The sequence below is a fragment of the Anopheles ziemanni genome, chromosome 2 (genome assembly GCF_943734765.1).
Source record: "Anopheles ziemanni chromosome 2, idAnoZiCoDA_A2_x.2, whole genome shotgun sequence".
NCBI lineage: Eukaryota > Metazoa > Arthropoda > Insecta > Diptera > Culicidae > Anopheles > Anopheles ziemanni.
Window position 1 is genome coordinate 8,058,189 of NC_080705.1, and position 15,314 is coordinate 8,073,502.

Below are 15,314 nucleotides of genomic sequence, written 5' to 3' on the forward strand. Positions count from 1 at the left end.
GGTGAGGATGAGAGCTGGTCAGCCACGAGTAGCACTCGATGTTTATTTTATTGTTTTGCTTTGGCAGTTATTTCTGTCATTGTTTGCAGTACCGGGTTTTCCCGCCCTCCCCCCAAGAGCTTTCCCGTGCCGTTGTTTTTATTGATGGTTTTCACTTTATCTATGCTCGCAAATGTGCAACAGTGAATGATCGGCAACGCACCGAGTGCAATATTGAACTGCGATTCCCCTCCCCCTCCCAAGGCCTCGTGGGTTGGGAAATGTTTTTCATTACGCACACGGACGCACCAGGCGAAGGATAGTAGTGATTTATGACAGGATAACAATTGGTTCAGATTCGAGGAAAAACAAACCCCCCGATGCAACGAATGTGACAAACGGTTCGTCAGCTGCGGTTTTAGGTTTCGAAGCATGCGCTGACGTTTATTTATACGGTGTGTAGATGTGTGTGCATATGTGTGAATTTGTTTGCTGCACAACAAATCGAACATGATAGCGAGTGGTTTTCAAAGTTTATTTTCGTTTGCAAACATTTTTATTTATTTCTGTAAACAACAAACAACATTAAACAAAATGAATATTAAAACTTCAACCAGTCAGGTTCAAAGGCAAAGTAATTAACCTCCTCTACTTTCAGGTCTACTTTCTCCTTTTTATTTTTATACTTTCATGAATTTTATCTTTTGTGTTCTTGCTTCCTTTTTTGTCATACTTTTAGCTAAATCAGTTTTAGCATGACAAGTTTACTAGTAATTTTAAATAACACTTTAAAAATCAGATCAATTGATTGTATTTCTTGATCCATTCCACTGAAGAAGGTTTCAGGAATGTCACAGGGTAGTTTAATGCGTCACGTGTGCTTCTTGAAAGTCATAAACTCTTTTCTAATCGTTTAGTAATATTCAGATTGAATATTCTGTCCCTTTACAAGATAAAAATACTATCATTCTTAAAAGGGAATTTCTTTTTCATCCCTGCATCCAATCTGCTGCCTGCAGTTGCACTTTGCGTAAAGGAAACCACCCCCTTCTAACACATCTTGCAACCCTCACTTGACCCCTCGGATGTGGCCATTGTTGGCCGAAATGTATCTATTCTATTCGTTCCATTTCCGACAATGTGCGCACACTGCGAAGCCCCTTTGTGCCGTCGGATGTTCATTGTTCCGTCGGTGTTTGGGGTGGGTTAGGAAAACCCATTCATTCCACCCTTCCTCCACCAAACCGGCGTAACTCCGTCCGTCGGTGTCGGAATCCATCCGTCCGTCCTGGGGTGGCATCCGGAGGTCATCAAGTTAAAAGCATTTCCCACCAAACGATACCATTCACCGGGAATCTTCACCCTCGGTGTCTTCACGAAACCGAATGCACATTCGCGAGCGTGCTAAGAAAATGGGACGAGAGACTTGGCAGGCCAACCCTTCGCTTGACACTTTCGCATTATCCGACGGTCCATCTTTTAAGCATTTTTCTTCCGGTGTAAATGTTTCTGTCCTCCCTTTTTCCCGAACGCGGTCGTTTTTGCCCTCGATCCCGATGCAGATGTGCATTCGAATGAGGCACGGTTGGGGGTTGCATGCCAACGATGATACTTTCCATTCCATCACCAGCACCAAGCGAGCCGTACGGCTTTGGCTCGTCCGGAAAATCATTTCTTTTACGGCGCATTTCCTGCTTTTGCGGCCGAATGCGGTGCTGTAGTGTACGTCACGTCAAAAGATGATGGGAAGTGTCAGTGGTCGCTTGGATACTCTTATGTTGGTGAGTGTTTGCAAGTGAAGGGTTTGTGGAGTACAGTAGAGTGCAAAGGATTTTCCTAAAGGAAATAAAGAACAGAAATTTCTTAAACACATTCAAATTGAAAGTTCCTTACTATTTTAATGCATTGAAAATAGAATCAATGTTTGAAGAAAACTCAAATGAGGTTTCAGTTTCGAATCTCTAGTCCCACACTGTTTGGTTCAATCTTCGTTCGCCTTTACATATCCGCTGACAACCGGCACGCGGGATCCATTGCATGTATGTACATCTATTTCTGTACACCTAATGACCTACAAAACGAGCATGGGAGCAGGAAAAACCCCTAGTGCTCATATGCCGAAAGCTTCATCCACGCCCGCGTTGCATGACACCGAGCGAATGTGGCACACGTGACGTGCTCCATTTTCCGCTACGGTGATGACGACGACGACGACGATAATGGCCTGGTGATATTCATGCTTTCATTCATTAGAAGAGACGGGCGAGATGGTGTTGTAAGAAAGCGTGTAGCCCTTTTACCTGTGGACACATCGGGAGCAGGATGGATCCATTTCCATCGACCTTCGGGATGGAAGGATGCTGAGTTTGGATGGGATTTCCACACAAAAGCGTGAGAGCACTTGTTCAGCGTGGCGTGTCGGTGAAGGAGGGTTGCAATATCAGTCAGGGTTGCGAGAAGTGCAAACGCCTTCTCGGACTCCTCAAGACGAGCGAGAGTGTAGTAAGACTCGACTAAGTGAGTCAGAGGTTTCCCAAAGAAAGCCTTTCGGTTCGGGGAAATTAATGCCACCCTTTGTCCCAGCGTTTCGACCGTTCGCTCCGCAGTTCGTTCGTTTGTAATTTTAATTTCAAATAAATATTTATCACCGACACCAACTCTCACTTTCTCCTTGCCCAACCTTCCTTAACCAACCTCAGCCAGCTTTCAGTATAAGAAAATCGCTTTTACTTACTCCACTCGTTCGCACGCAAAACATTAGTCGGTGAACTTTCAAACGCTCCCGACCCCCCAAACAAGGCTGTTGGCTGTTGTGTGCTGGCCAGGAAAAGTTTTGTCCCAGCCACATCCGGCTGCCATGGAACACAACCTCAGCCCGCAGAAGCACTCGGTTCCGGTTTGCACCGAAACTCTCAAGTGACGCCCCAGCGGAGGATTCGGTTTGGCTGCTCTTGTTTGGGTATTTTCACCCAAAAATACTCCACTCCAAACGTTCGAGCGCGTCCCATTGCCTTCGGTGGACGCTCCCCGGTGCATCCCTGGCGCAAACAAATGACGAAAGCGTGCAGGAAAAATGAACTGCATCTCGGCGAGGGCGCAGACCTCCGCAAGACAACGGCAAACACTTCCTAGCTGTGTGTGTGTGTTTGAGTGCCTGGCTCATCGCGAGGGTCGTGACCGGTCGGCAGACTTATAATTCTTACCCACCCTTTCCACTTCCTTCCCTCTTGGCAAACAGCGAAAAGTCCGCGGATTCTAACTTCGTCCACGGAAGCACGGTTTGACTTTTGAAATAAGACTCACGGCTACTTTGCGCCGTTGTGAATTGCGCGGCCCCCGCTTCATGGCAGTGAAATGGAACTTTAGTACGCTTTTGCTTTATGTTTCAGGGTGTGTGTGTGTGAGTGTGTACAATTGTGCTTCGAAACGGTGATGCTTTGGGAGGCCAACGAGCAAAGCGATGAATTATGTTGCTTACTCTGCCACGGCACTGAAACACCATAAACAACGGATGAAATAAATGATCCCCCAATGCAACGGGCACACGGAGGGTTTCTATTCCAAGGGAACTTGTGCGAAGTGCTTCCAAAGAGGGGTTTTAAAGCTGCAATTTCATGTAGAACCCCCGTAACGCTTTATGGTGCTTTATGGTGACACATTAAACTATCCCTAATTATCTTCTCGTGCGGGGAACTACTTAAAAGTACTGATTGTTTATTATTACTCTATGATCGGTCCAGTTGCTTAATGTAGCATGAAATTATGTTTTTATTTAAGTTGTATTTTAGGAAAAATATTTTTACATTTGGGGTGACTCAAATATCCAAACATTAAGTAAAGAAACAAAAACACTAAAAAAGAATAGAAACATATCATACCTCCCTGAACATGTAAATCGTTCTTTGTAGTAGAAGTATTTTTATCCTTTGGAAAACAGCCCACCAGGCGCCTCCATAAAAAACGGACCTTTTCGGATGTGATGGAGGCGCCTGGTGTTTGGTGCAATTTTATTTCAAATGGTATGAAAACTTACAAAAAAAAAAAAGAAAAACACTTCAATGCTCCCATGCACCTCCTCAGAAAATGTGTCTCCCGCACCAGAATCGTAGGTAGGGCTAGGAACTTTCAAACACACACTCACATTATTTAAACGGCTCTTTGGGTTTGAAATGAAAACCAAAATACGGCTCTCGCAAGAATCAACCAACAAGCACTTTGATGTCGGCCGGAGCGACCTTCGTATGGTTTGAAACACTTTTTCCTCTGTACCGCTCGTCATGGGTTCCGTCATGCAAACGGTCTTTCGTGTTCGCTTTTTTCCCCATCACCAAAGGTCCAACATCAAAAACTATACGCAAACACGGTGGGTCTATTCATCTAATTTTATGCAGGCCACCGGGATGAAAACCCAACATCTCGGCACTCGTTTGCGGGCAACATTTGCGTGGTGTAATATTGTGGTTGGGTTTTTCAGTTCTTTTTCTTTTCTTCTTTCACTTTGCTCTTTCAGCGCTTTGCAATATTTTGCTTCTTTATGTGGAAGCGGTACGGATAATCAAGGGGCATTTCTTCCGGCCATGAGAAACCCGGGTTGCTTCAAGACGGAACCGTTTAATATCGTTTTTCTTCCGCTCGTTTTGATCTTACGCCTGCACTGGAGCCTCGTTTCATCAGGTTTTCCACACACAAACGCCATGTACAGGATGGAATGTGTTTTCTTTTCCTTTTTTCCTCCAGGCCAACTAGAGCCTGGGAAATGAATAGCATTGAGTAAGGGAGTGGGAAAACACTACCGTCTTCGATATGGAAATAAGTGCACATTTCGTCCTCCTCTGGGCTAATACTTGCTTGGGCACGAGATCAAGCATCACTCCGGGGCAACCGGGCGCAAATTGTATGCCAGAGAAATGTTGACACATGTTCTCTTCTCTGAATAGGATTGTTTACTTCGGGTTTCATCAAAAGCGGCCTCTTGAAGGACAAATGCAGCTCGATGTTCTTGGGTATCAGTTTTGACTCAAGTTCGAAGTGTGTGCGTTCCTCATACTTCTAGTTGCAATTTAAATTTATTTTTCACATGAAACACTTCTCAGACATTATTGAACCGAAGCCGTTGAACTGGAAAAATGCATAAATGTAAAGGAAACAGTTGGTCACCAACTGGGCCATGAATTTTCGCTTTCGTGAAGATCAAGATAAAACGGTACCAATATCTCTCCGACAAAGCGTCGATTTATATCGTAGCGTATTTCATTTCGTGACCATGGATCGATGCCGCTTACCTTGAGAGAAAGGGACGCGAATTCCTTTGTCCTTTTGGCAATACGCGTATGGATTACATTTATAAATTGCATTGCTATTTGAGAAGACAAGGGACGATTTAGATGGTTTCGATACTTCGTTCTTTAGTAATACTTGTCTAAAACGAAACTGACAGATCATTTTATACTCAAATTGATGGTAAATATTTAAACACTTTTGGATTTAAAATCAATTTAACAATATTTTCCCATAATTGAGTCAACTCTTCATTATCCCACACGCACGAAAAACAATGTTTGCAGTTGAGCCTGCGACTGACAAATTTTTCCCAATTGAAAGACGTGAATTACCAAACAAACGAATATATGCTCCGGCGCATAACATGATTCGCACATTTGCATCATCATTTCAGCTCCAGTTCATTTGGTGCGATGTTCGACTTTATTTTATCGGTCCCCGGTCGGAACTCACTGTTGCCCAAACCGCCAACCAGTGAAGTTCCCACTTCGACTCCCATTAATGAGCTTGATTCGGGCATTTCTGACGGATTGTTTGCATTCCTGTCGAAAACTGCTCGTCATATTATTTATTTTACTTTTCCCACTTTCATCTCTCCTTCTCCCATTCTCACCCTGCCGTTGGTATACACCAAAAGAAAGAAAAATACACCAAACTTCAACCGTTGCCAACAATTTGCATCATTAACTTAACCTGACCGCAGAACTCCTCCATCATGCCGGCCGACACAACTCGCGCTCGTGTGCTCGTCGATATTTTATTCCGGGCAATTAACTTGCCACCGAAAGGAAAATTGCTTTCCCCGGTCCCCAAGGCCGATGGTGATAGAGTAAAAAAAGAAAGCGAAACGCCACAAAGAAGACCGGAACGCATCAGGCGAACGCAATCGATCGATCCATGAATCGTTCAATGACTCACCGAAAACGAAGGGATGGGGTAGAGAGGGGGCGAGGGAATGGACAACTGATTCATCCTCCCCGGTGGGGGTGGTGGGTGGAGAACGATTGACGGGAAAAATAATTATTACATACAAACAGCTATTAATTTGGCAAACGTAATGGGACGGCTCCGTTGCGCGAGGTGGGCGAATTTTCCCGGAACCATTTTCTGAACCGAATGTTGCGCTAAAGATGAAGGAGGATAATTAAAATAAAAATCAATCTTGCTACTGATTGACGTGTTACGATGGTATTGGAGCGATGTACGCGCCTTTGTATCGTGGTGCTAATTAGCAACAGGAATTCACGGAAAAACAGCAGGGAGAAAATTCGTTGCGAAACTGTCCGTGAATGCAATGTTTATTACAAAAGGAAGTTGATATGATCAGGCACATATTTTAAATTGGAGAAGAGTTACTTTATACTACATTATTTCGTTTTATTTCCATAGATAGTAGTATGCTTTATTGAGTATTACAATGAAAACTAATTAATATTCACCCTTTCTAAATTTACTTACCCTCCCCTCTAATAAGTCGTTCGATCATTCGCACCATTACATATTGTCACCACGCGGAAAGCCGCCGCTTATCAACCGGTTCCTATTGCGCACGATCTCCTTCGCAGGCCGACGCACCGACAAATGACAAATCCGACCATAATTATGAACCGTGCTAATTGTACATTTATTGTCTTAATTACGCCCGCCGGCGCGCCAGCGCGAGTAAGATAAATGCGATTTATTGCAATACAATGGGTAAACATTTGTCAACGGGTCCTACATAAATCCATCCTTCGCACGCTCTCCCCTTTTCGCCGCATTCCCGGGGCGTGCCTTTTCCAAGTGCGCGACGGGCGTGCAGTGGCACGCGAGCTTACAAAGCTCCCGCCCGAAGCATTTCCCGGAAGCGGCAAAGGAAAATATGGAGGGGGGTGGGGGGGAAAGTGCTCGAGAAGTGTGAGTTTTGCTGCAGCAACAGCAGCAGCAGGCAAGATAAAGCTGATTTGCGCGGTAAGCACCGGTGACGGAGCAAGTTTCCTTTTGGCGCCCTTGGACTCCCTTTTCATTCCGTATGTGGAAAATTTGCGACCATAAAACGACCGAGGGGTCGTTTGCAGATTTAAAGAGAGGAGAGAAAAAAAACAATTATCCTTGTTCATCATAACGAGCGGAGGGCAATGAATAAAATGCGCATTGCCGACTGCCGACAAAACATGAAGCACTACGTCATTTGGAAAACCCAGTAAATGTAAACATAATCCCATGGTAGAAACAAACAAACAAAAAACTGAACCCCGGCAACGTGAGTCGAGTGAACGGAACGGTTGCTAAGAAACGGTAAGCCACGGGGAAACACATAAAAATGACTCTCCATCCAGCGCCCGCCAGGCGCGTTCCACCCTTTTCGTGCAGTTTCGGTTTCCGGCAGTGCAGTTTCCACAGGGAGGAAAAAGGTTGCCAGGACCCGCGAGAGATTCTTCATGCTCATAAATATTTATTATCTGATTATAATCTGCTCATTTCTGCACACCGACGCCCACGAATACAAAAAAAAAAAACAAACTGTGGTGGGAAATGGAAAGCGAAAGCAAACCGGTACAAATTGAAGCAAAGGTCGAAAAAAGTACATGCATTCCGGGTTTCGGACAAAGGTTAGTTGTGGTATGAAAAAAAGATTGATTTCTGTCGCTTTAAACATCAAGTGAAGTGCTAAAAACTAAAAAACAGGTTAAATCAAAGATGGCTGATGTAAAGGCTTGTCAAATATTTGAAGAAAACAAACTAGATGAGAAAAAATGTAACGTATGTGTACTTGATCAATTTGATAAATAAGCACGCTGAATTACGCACACATTGTGCCACAAGCTTTATGCTCTCGTGGTGGATTAATTGCCACAAACATATTGCCGACATTATGGGCGATGATCGGCACACCTCACGCCCCTTAAGCTGCGCTAAGTAAAAGTACAGCAATCTAGTAAATTATGCATGAAGCAACAACGTCGCAAGTTTGATTAGCGCGTCCCTCCCCCCCCCCCCCCTCCCCCCTTCTCAGGGAACCTTTTCCACGGCGGGCGAGCGAAATTAATTATCCTCCCCTTAAATGGGCCTTGGGTTCGGCTCGCGTAAGTCACGTAAGTCCCGAGATTAATGGCCGAGGTCACACCGACGGCTGACAGATGGACAGATACGGCTTCGGGGACGGTTTGGGGCGCGTTCCTCGGTACGAAGGGAACGTTTATTACACCCTCCCCTCCCACGGCGGCCGGCGGTCCTTGCACTGATTAGGGTAAATTAGTTTAATCCAACCGGAACCGAACCCGGCCGTCAATTTTCATAACATAAATTATCCGAACCCGCGTGGAAGCGGGCGAACTGTGCGCTAATTCTTGAGCAGTTCCGCTGCGTTTTCTTGGAACAGGTGCGCCATCTAGCGAACGTTGGAGGATGGAGCGCATAATTCGATCAATCATCTTTCGCATCGCATTCGCAAAACACTAATGAAGTGCGTCGAAGAAATCCCGGGAAAACCCGTTGTGGAAGGTTTTGGCTATGAGCAAGCAACAGATGATGGAAAATTGTTTAGAAAAGAATAAGGCATGGTGGCATGATCAAATCTTAACTGTAATTGGAAATCGTTTTAATTGAATTCACAATTTGATTGAAATGAAGCATCGTAATTAATTTCATTTAGCTTGAACATGAAAACAGAAATAATTGTATTGATTTACACTACAAACAAATTTTCAAATGATTCTCAAACCACCTTGGGATTCGTTTTTCCCCATTTCTTTGATAAGTGAAAAAAATGAGGAAACTCTCCTGTTGAGGGAAAGAACGGACCAACTATGTGCCAACTCATTCGTGTATTATTTGCATTCCTCTTCCAAATGAACAAACAATTTCCATTTTCACTCTCCTCAAATCGTTCCCTCGGAATGCTTTCAGAATACAACCCTCACCGACATTCCAGAAGCTTAAGAAGTCTTCTATTGCCCAACGGAAATGATAAAACTGCATCCTCGCTCGGTAAGGAGGCGAAAGAGCGCATAATCATTTGCTGGCAGCAAATAACCTCCAGTCTGCATCGGATAGCTGACGCACCCCGAGCATACACACACACATGCATACTTGGACGCAGAAGAAAAAAAAAATAACATCACAAACAATCATACACCGAAAGATCCCGTCGACAGTTCAAAATAAACAAAGTTTTTAATTAAATTCCTGGCGAAACTTTTCCACCCAAAAGACACGACAATCTTTTCGGGAGCGAGCGCGAGAGGGGAAAAGAAAAATCCGGTTTGCAACAACAAAAAAAACACACCACACGGTCCTCCTTTACGGTTCCATAAAAGGGCGACGTCTCGGTGTCTGCCGAAAAGGATAACCCGAGAAACCGGAGGAAAATCGCGAAAAAGATCACGCTAACATTCTTCCCATCCACCACCCGCGCACTCTCTCTCTCTCTCTTTCCCCACCGAAGCGTCAAGATGATCTTTTGCGCTACAAAGTTTCCTTCGCGCCCGCTTTTCTTCATTGAGTTTTCCTTCTTTCGCCGAATCACGGCCTCCTTCGGTAGGCTTTGCTTTTCGTTGGTCGCGGTTTTTCTTTTTTCTCCATGGAGTTTCCTTCGCTTGTCCGCTGGTCGATTGCTACGTTGCGGCTCCGGTGGCCCAGGTTGAGTGCCCCTTTTCCTGGGAATGGTAATTAAATTTATAGAAAAATAAATTTTTAATGCTCATTTTCTTTCACTTAAGCCAACCACAAAGCCGAGTGGAGGGGCTCGCGTTTTCGAACAAAAAAGTCCGCCGTCTTTGAAGATTCCGAGATTCCAAATTCCAACGAACCCAACCCGACGGACGATTTTTCCATGTTCCGAGTTTTTCTTCCCCCTCCGAACTTTTATCTTTCCGCAGCTGTTAAACTTTCGACACACCAAAGCGGCTAGCGCTTTCCCTTTCCCCGGGTTTTTCCTCTGGGCGCCAATGGATGCCCACAGATTCACGATCGTGATCCTTGCCGAGAAATCCGACGTAATTTCCGGCACCGACCGGGGCGAAATCTGGCCAGTTTTTATTCGTTTCCCTTTCCCCATCCCCGCCTTTTCATGGCTTCCCACCAGATGACTTTCCCTCGGTGGCTCCTACCCAAGGTTAATCACCACAAGTAAATAAGCTGCACTCCCGGTCGAAAATTGGACTCAGGTGCGACCGAAAAGTAGGGTCCAAAACAGTGGGCCAGAGCGAAGGAGGGGAGGGGAGTTGTTAAACTGCATCGACAATTAGCCGGTTGGGGTGGGACATTTACATTCCGGTGGAAAGCCGCTGGACAGTGCTTGACCGTGGTTGCGCTTCGCAAATTCAACAAGAACGGGGGTTTCCTTTCGCACGAGTTTCTAACAAGCGAAACAAGCACAAAAAAAGGAAAGTCAAGTTTGTTTTCCAAGTTTTTACTCCTCCCCTGAAGGGACTGAATGGCGCAATTAAATGTTTATCCTTTAGCAACATTGTATTTCATGAAACATTTTAACGAAGAAATATAAATAAAGATCATGGAAGCAGGGAACAAGTTAAAGCAGAGTTTTTCAAAGTTTCTCGCTACGAGATTTTTCTCTCATCAAACAGTATTTAAAAAAAAATTCAAAGCAAATTTTCTTTTAAATCTACACAAAATTAAAAAAAAAAAATAATAAAAAGAAAAATTTATTGTTGTCATATAAAATGAAAAATATATATTATAGAAATGGTGGAAATATCCTTGAGAAACTTTATCAACTGTTGCAAAAATATTGAGTTCTGTTTTTATGCCAAAATTCACTATTTTGTTGGTGACTTCAATAATAAACAACTAAATAAACGTTCGGATTGAGCTAATTAGTCCCTCGTTTCTGTGCCATGAGGAAAAACTCATATCTACGCACTAACACTTCGCTTGCTTTTCACCTTTGTTGCGATGGATGTCGTCCACCATCGACCGAAACATTGCCGCTCAGATTTCTGGACGAAGCTATTTAACATCCACAACCCACCTTCCCGGCTCCTCCTCCTTGTCTTCCTCTCCCCACCTAAAGAAACCAACCTGGGAGGGGGAGGAAAATTAAGTCATCACCGTGAGTTTCCCGGAGATAGTTTTTTCTTACGACCGAACGCGTCCGAATAGGATTTTTTGTCCCCAACCATCGGTGGGGCTCGTTCGTTTCTCCTCATTCTCCCCCGTCCCTTTCTCATTTCCTTTTCTACCCGTTGTTTTCCCCGCTCCTTTGGTGGCCGCCCATTTCGCCTAGCTCATCTCCGCACCATTTCTCATTCGAATTACCGTTGGTTCCCTTTTATTTTTTTTTTCTCACGCGCGCCTACGCCAGTTTCCCCACCCACAAACACCCACCGCAGTGGGCAAGAAGACGTCAACGACGGTGGAAATTGCTTTTGCGTCCGGCAGTCAGCGAACGACGGCGACGACGACGACGACGGGGAAAATGGATTTCCACCGAGACGATGATTATTATTATTATTACGAGAGCGATAATCGCTGGCAGGAAGTGGAACTTTGTCAACTCTCACGCGCCCCGAGGAAAGCGATGCAGCTGCATCCTGCTGGGCGAAACACGAAAACTTGCGCTCGCTTGGCCACTTGCTTCGGTTTCCCTCTTCAACCTCCCCCCCCCCCCCCCCCCCCCTAGGGAGTTCTTGTGGCGAAGAAAGTAGTTAAGATGGTGAAGTGATGGTGATTTGAATAAATACTGCATTAGCGTCAACCAACGACCTGCCCAGGACAGTGGATAAGTGGAGCCGCCAGCATGTGGTCGTGGGATTTTCGGTGTCGTTTTTCTTGCGCGGCACGGATTTTCCACCTTCGGTGTAACCTTCGCCCGATGCAGTTTTGCCCCCGCTTGCAAAAGTCTGCATTCCGGCGAGTCAGCTACTTGCGGAGGACGTTCTTTCACTTTCTACACTTTGTTCCCGTTTTTTTGGCTGCGGAAAAACATACGCTCTCAACGATGTGTCATGCGAAGTTTTGTGAATTCAATTATCCATAAATTTCATCTCTTCTTCAATAGAGTTATTTGGGGGGACGATAAATTTAAAAAGCAAAATAATAAAAAATCTTTCTTCTGTGTTAACATACCCAAAGTTCTATTTCAAGAAGCGAAAAATGAAACAATCTAGATATTGTAAAGTAGAAAATATAATTTATCTAGACAATTTATTGCGTCACTTAGTTATTACATTTGTAAATTGATTTATCTCCTCCTTTTATCAAATTTGATATATTTGAAGGCATTATTTCCGTATGAAAATGTAATGAAAATGCAAAGTGGCACGTACTTAACCCCAAAAATACGTTTTCGGTAAACAGGAAATGACAGTTTGCGTTTGTGCAATACGCTCCACTGCAGGAAAATGAAGCTTTTCACCTCGTTGTGGTCACCACGGGCTACCAATCACTTCGCCATTCAACCAAAGCTATAGGGGCACCGCCTGCTGCAAATACACAAGGTCCGTTTGGTCCCCAATGGATACGGACGATGCTGTTCGGAAGCCCATAAATAACCGGTATGCAATTCATAGCGACAAACAAAGCAGCTATTCACTTCTCCCCTTTGCCACTCGACCTTTTAGGCAGCCGGACACCGGAAAATAGGCAACCTGCTCGCGGAGGGATGGAAATGGAACGCACCACAAACGCAATAAGTTACCTCAAATTGCCCGCTTTTCATGTGGCGTGCTGCTTTCTATTTATGTTGTTTTTCTTATTTTTCTCAATCTTTTTTCTAGCGCTAGATGGTCGCGTTTTATTTCATATTTTCCACATGCAATTAAAATATGTTCCCAACTAATCCGCTCATCTGAAAGGTGCCCTGCGGTAGACTGGAAATGATATCATTAGATCGGTCGATGCTGCTACACGCTGTTGGAACTTGTTGTCATCACGATGTACTCATATATTTCTTTTTAACCGTCTGTAATGACGCCGCACGACTGAACGTAAATAGACCTGCAAATTTATTCATCACCTTTACACAACCTCCACCGATACTCCAGAGTAATCCGACTGTAAAACCGTGCCAAACACTCCAGCGGGAAAAACACTCATCGACACCCCTTTAGCTGGGGCTCTACGCTTTCAAAAGCTCCACATTCAAATTCCGCGGGGTGTAAAAAAGAATGCGCTATCCAACTTTCCACGCGAAATGCGGAAAAACCGAGCCAACACCATCCTCATCGCATAAATTTTACTCGCAAAACGAAGCGTCGCAATGTTTGGCTCCATGCATGATGATGCTGTTGTTGATCACGCCGCCTAGCGATGATGATGATGATGATGATGATAATGATAATGATGATGCATGGTTGCCATGAGAAGAAAATGGGAAAACTTTTGGCTTTTCAAATTAATTAATTTGTTAACTCTGGCAGTGGTGTGGCCGCTCTGTTTGTTCGGACTCCTTGGTGGATTAGAGGTATTTTTCGATGAGAGAGAGGGAGAGAAAGAGTAAGAGTAAAAAGGCAAATGCCGAACAAGAAACAGGAAACGAGGTTTGCATGAATGATTTGACCGAACGCAGCTCGGTAATATTTTATAATAAAACAAAAGGTCATGAATTTCGTCTAATGTTTTCCTGTCAGGCTGGTTTTCAGTACTTTTTCTCCCATTTTTCGAATGATGATGGTGATGAAATACTTTTAAATGAAAAGAGTATGGATTTAAAATTATGTAACAACACTGTGGCATCAAGTACAAAACGGCAAGTACGCAATTTTATAAACATTCAAAATGATTTCAGTGACAAAATAAGAGTTCTTTTTAAACTTTTTACTAATGATATTCGGATGTAAAGTAGAGACTTTCAAATTTTTCCCAGAAAAACTAATTAAACATAACATAAAATAAAAATTCAAACCGACCCTCACAAGCTCAGTGATATTTTTAGAGTTTTGTACTGAATAACAAATAAATCGTCCCTTCAAATAACATTGCCTACAACTTTCAGAATACATCGAGTAACAAATGACTGCAGAATCTCCACCACCACCACCCCAAACGTGTTTGCTTCCCATCAAGTCCACTTTAAAACTTTCAAACTTGCCCACGTGGCGCAAACCGACCACCCTCTAAAACCCGTTCCCGGGTAATCTCTGTTTCATTTGCGAACAAATTTCTTCTCCTCCTAATAAATCATTTCCCCCTTGTGGCACGCGACGGTCTTTTCTAAAGCGCCCCTCCCCCTCCCGCCGGTACCATGTCGCCTTTGGCTTTGCATATTAAACAAAGGCATTCCTCCGGCAAGGCTTTGGGGACGCTTTTCCCCTTCTTTATTCCCACAACCATCCGAGGGAAGCGGAGAGTTTTCCGACATTCCAGCTGGGGGAACAATGGTGGGGGAGGGTGGGGGTGTTAGTTTGGTGCAAAGTAAGTGGAAAGCATTGCTCGGGAGTGTTCTCGGGGAGTAGCCCGCCCCCCTCGCTTCAACCCGTAATCATAAATTATCATGCAACAACACCTTTGGCCGACAAATGGAATTTGTTGCAAATTAATGGCATGCCCTGGCTGCGGTGGTAAGCGACAGTGGCCTGATTCGGATCTTTTTTTGACAACGGCCAACCGAAAGTGAGGTTAGTAATTGGCGGTCCACGCGCAGGCTGGTAAATGTGAGGTTATGCCTTCGCCAACCGAGTAAACGAGTGTCAATTCGTCCTCATCAACCGGGACCGGGACGTTCGGAGATGTCCCTCCGTTACTTTCCCCCTTCGGCACTTATGTGGTAGCTCGGGAAAAACCCCCCATTTCGTGCTTAATCCAAAGCGATGGCGATAAGCATTCCGTACGTAATACCCGTTTTCAGGACATTCCATCCCTTCCGATTCTGGCCATTCTCTGGTGCAACGGGTGAAGTTTATCTATCCGATTCCGGTGACGCCTGACGTCCAACACAAACCCGATCCTGGCCGCAGACGAGGGCCTTCCGGCAAATAGTAGCGCGCGCCTGGCACCGGTCACCCTGACAAACGATACGTTCATAAATCAACTCCCGCACACAATGGCAGCATGCCGAGGGGGAACCATCAACAAATATGTTATGAACTCGGGCGGCCCGGATGCACGTCCCGGCG